The sequence below is a fragment of the Atta colombica genome, unplaced genomic scaffold (genome assembly GCF_001594045.1).
Source record: "Atta colombica isolate Treedump-2 unplaced genomic scaffold, Acol1.0 scaffold112, whole genome shotgun sequence".
Classification (NCBI taxonomy): domain Eukaryota; kingdom Metazoa; phylum Arthropoda; class Insecta; order Hymenoptera; family Formicidae; genus Atta; species Atta colombica.
The window spans coordinates 628366-633375 of NW_017259198.1; the positions used below are offsets into that span (position 1 = coordinate 628366).

The 5010-nt window shown below is 36.5% G+C and overlaps 1 protein-coding gene across 2 annotated transcripts in view; it reads left to right on the top strand.

The window, feature by feature from the left end:
- The window catches only part of LOC108694064 (trinucleotide repeat-containing gene 6C protein), a 51465-nt gene that overhangs the window by 18004 nt on the left and 28451 nt on the right, over positions 1 to 5010 (top strand). The gene's annotated exons all lie outside the window — the stretch shown is intronic.

The following is a 5010-nucleotide window of genomic DNA, read 5'->3' on the forward strand; positions in this document are numbered from 1 at the left end:
CTGGATTTATTCACGTTGCTTACACCTTTTATACTTGTTAGTAATATCTTTCTCTTTTTTTCTCTTTTTAACGTCCAAGGCTACATTCCAAAACCTTTTTGAGGAAAAATTTCTCGATATAATGTAATATATTTTTTAAAAACTTTTAAACTTTTAAATTTCCTTTTGAACGGATCCTTTTAAATGTAAACAATTTAAATGAAAAAATGTTTGGATCAAGTAGCGCGGACAAACCTACTCCGCAGAGAACTAGGGATTGTTTCACTTGGCGAGGAAGTGCGCCTGTGAACGATCGGGGTTCCTGGTGCCTCGCAGGGCCGCTGTGGGTGTGCTAGCACTGCTAGGAGAAAGTCCCAGGGACGCGCGTATTCTCGCATACCCGGTACGTTCCGCGTCCTCGCGAGACCAGGAACTGAGATTTTCGTTCTAATTCGCGGCGTGAATTCAGAGAATCTTTGATAATAGGAAGAATGCGCGGTTGATACACGCGGAATTGCTTGATCAATCGGCGCAGCGTTTGCCCGATTTTTCTGATCGCGCCAAGCGTCACCGGGAGAGAGAGCGCGAGAGAGAGAGAGAGAGAGAGAGAGAGAGAGAGAGAGAGAGAGAGAGAGCGTCCGGATACTTTGTCTTTTCCTTTTTGTCCTTTAGGCAGCTGCGTGTCCGGACCTGCTGGGAATAAAAGAGGGCCCGACGTCCGTGTTCTAACTGGTGAAACGGACGCGGTAAATTTTCCGTAGTAACACGCAGACTCGAAAGAAAGAGAGATAGAGATTATTTATTAGGTGTCCTAGAATTGCATCCTCTTGAGCACTGAAAACAATACACGATTAATAACAAAAATATAAAGAATATTAAGAACCAAATTCACAAAATAAAGAAAATAAAAATTAAATGAAGGAATGAAAAAAAATAATTTAAAAAAAAACACAAAAAGAGAGAAAGTATATGTGTGCCTGCCTTTGGCTCGATATGCTCCAATTTTCTTATCATCAACAAGTATAAAAGTCACTCTCGTTTCTGCAGTGTCGAAATCCGAGCTCGAACCAATGAGATTATATCAGTTTATTCATTTATTCTCGTGATTTTACTTCCTTCTTCGCGAAGTTGACGAGCTTAGATTTCACATTAAACACAATAACCGATACGAATTTATTATTTATTTGTTTTTCATTTGCACGCAGTTTGCAGTGATGACGACAAACAGGCACGCCAGTTTTGTTCCCAAACGATTTCGCGTTTTCTCTTCGCTGTTTCGATTAGTATACGTTCGATTATAGGTATATGAAGTACCTAACGGATCTAGTGCGGAGCGTAGTGTGCACAGTCGGAGGGCGCTTGACGGAGTTAATCGATGTTAACTGGTCGAGGAATTGATCGTTCCTCTCGCTCTCGCTCTCGCTCTCGCGCGACGTAGAGAACCACATAAAATGGACGGGGTCGGAATGAATAAACACGCGGAAATATACGAGAGGCGTGTTTTCTGAAAGAGAAAGAGAAAGAGAGAAAAAATCTATTTCATACTCTGGGACAGATCCTCTCAAGCGTTACAAGTTACAAAAATACTGCAAATTTAAGAAGTATACAAAATTGAATTATGATAAAATGTAACTATTATAAGTTTTAGTATAACAAAAGAAAACATTTTTCTTGAGGAAAGAGGGAGAGAGTGAGGGGGGGGGGGAGGGAAAGAACAGAAAGAAGAGAGAAAGAGGAAAAAGATACTCGTTTGATCCCCGGAGCTACGGCGGCAGCGCGTTGTGAAAATAATTCGGTCTCCTCCTCTTCATCGCGAATGAACACGAACAGGCTAGATCGCATGCGCGCGTGCGAGAGAGGTTAGGTGACGCGGTAGAACGCTACTACAATGAAGGGACCGTTTCGGTCACTGTCGGTCACCTAGAGGTATAATACTCAAAAGAAATGTTAAATTTATCTTATCTGGCATGCACCGAGCAAACGCTCGTGACACCACGATAATCTCGATGCGATTATTTCGGAAAAACTGATGACGCTATCTCATGGGACGCTCGCTTGCATCTGCTTTGAATTTTTGATATTTCTGGATTATGTTGGCGGTTCCTAAATTAATGACTTCGATATATAAATCTTACATTTTTATGTAGAATTTATATATTTTTTTTATTTATATATTTATATGAATTTATATATTTATATATTGATGACTTTTATATCAGGAGATCGATCAATGTATTTTAAAGTGAGATGAAAATTACAAAAGCGGATTTATTAAAATATTTATAATTTTATTGAGCAACATCTACTAAATTTGCTTACTTTTGTAATTTTTATTTTGTTTTAAGACACATAATCGATTAAAGAAACTTTTAGAAGAATAATTCATTCAATACAAACTCAAATACGTGATTAATGTAATTTCACTAATAATATAAATGCAATGTAACACATGATGTTACATAAAAGAATTATACTGTTAAGTACGAAATGATAACATTGATATTATTGTTATTTCTAATTGGTGTCGACTTGATTGTTTGATTTTCGATGCGATGCTAAATTAAAATATAATATAATGGACTGTAAATTCTATTTATATTCTTGAAATTAAATTAATTATATTATTATTAATTATATTCGGCAACTCCGATTTTATTTTTAATCAATGTGACTCTCGATGATTGAACGTAATAGTCGGATAGCTGCAATCATATTTCGTACTAATTGTAACTGAAATATAGAGAAATCGACCAAGAATGAAATATGATGTACTGCCGCATAATTGCCTCTGCAATTATAAATAGCTCTTTTTAGATTTCGCTGCTTTGAGATACAGGCGTGCACTTACGTGCGCGAGAAGCAACGGCATATTTATGATCGCGTGCTAAAACGTCATCACAATTCCGGATAAAAAGAACTGGCGAGACATCCGGCTTAAATCTTACTATGTTGTGAAATTGCGTGATTATTTTATATTGTTTTATTTATATGACTATAATTGAATCTCGCATTGGAATCTCGAAAATTTCTTCACTTCCTAAATTAAATTATGTACTATTGTTTACTATATAAATATTCTCCATCTATTTCACTTAATATTATTTACTATTATTTGTTTATAAATACAAGTCTGTGTCGACAAATGTCTTCTGCGACATTTAGAATGAATCATCTGACGCTTATCACTTTATTATTTTTATGAAGACATTAGAAAACGATAGAGAAGAGAAAATTGCACGTTGCGTCGCATGACAATAATAATTTCCTTGTAAATGGTGACATGCGAAGGGCCGCGGTGATTTTTTTCAAACAATACGGAACTACTGGAAATAGACGGGCGAAATTCTGAAGCATGCGGAAGAATAGGGCAGCAGAGAAATGACAGTAGACACTCGCGCTTTCACTAAAATCGCTTTCGCGAAAACTTATCGCAAACTCTGCCTGTATGCGCAAAAGGAAAATATACGGATGTTTGTCTGCTCCCACTCTATTCCGAAAATTGTTTTACAGCGAGGGCTATTCAGCTTTCATACACGTTTCAAATCTGTTGTACAATATTCTTATAATTTTACGCGGGGAAAATCTTTCAACTTTAACTGCAGTGAGGTGTTGAACATGTATACTGCCTGCATACTTGAAAGGTCTTTAAAAATAACATTGTCTCACGGATAGGAACGTTTATTGTGCACTACGATCGCGTAAATTTCCGATTGCGCATCGCCGACGTTGCAGAATTACAATAATACATACTTACAATAATACATTATTGCGTTGTATTACAGACTTATCGTGTATAAAGAGATTACAAAGAGAACATGAAGAGATTAACATAGTTTTTATAATACTTCTTTATTGTTTATTGTTATTTTTATGAAACTTATAATTGTAATCAAGTACGTTACAACGAAAATAAAGCGGAATGCTTTAAACAAGATACAGCAGATCTTTTGCGATTTTTAATTTATCGGTGGATATTAATATTTAAATCTCTGTTATTTTCGTACGATAATAACAGCTGACGTTATGCTGACGCTTTTTGTTGATTCTTCTATGCAACAAGTTGATATTTGCTTTTGTTACAATATGCTATACTTACATCTAACGCGAACTAGACGGTATTGTTGATAGTACAAGGGAGGCATAAATAATGGGAGAACTAATAGTTCTGCAATTAATAGACGTTTGTTATTAATATAATCGAAGAAAAACAAAATAAAATTAAAATCGATTCATTTTTTCTCTTAATGACTTCCGGCACACATCCGGATATCTTACAATCGAATTTCCGCTGAAGAATAATATAGCTTCAAGGCAATTTCAGGTTGTACAAGGAATCATTAGCTCGCGCGCACGATCGTGAGAGACACGAAGATTGCAACACCACCTTTTATAGTGACTTTCGGAACGCGCAAAAATCGCGGATGATCGTGCAACTTTCGAACATTTCGCAAAAAGAAAAAAGAAAAAAATATAGATATATATAGATTAGTATTCACAGGATGCTTTCCATTTAATGACACAAATCAACACAACATCATTCTATCTAATATCTTGGCATTCAGAGAATAACAAAGATAGAACAATACTTGTGTCATGAAATGGAAAGGATGATTCTTATTTTAAGACCATCTTAAATAATATTTTAGGATGCTAATGCGGTTGCCTGATTAGTTCATGACATCTTAAGACTGTACTTAAAACAGTCTTAAATATAAAAATATCGCAATGCTCCGATTTTCTCGGGTCTAACATATATCGAATATATGGTAAATATTTGCTCCGTGGACATTTTTTTTGCGGGATACCGGAATACGCGATTTCTGCGGTGGCAACGAGTTCCCGCGAACGTGTTGGAGTCGTGATTTTCTGCGCGAGCGGGTTTCAACGCGTCCACGCGCACCACGGCGAGATATACTGTACAGCAGTTTCGTAATAAATATATATATCTGGGATAAAATAGAGTTGGGGGAGAGAGAGAGAGAGAGAGAGAGAGAGAGAGAGAGAGAGAGAGAGAGAGAGAGAGAGAGAGAG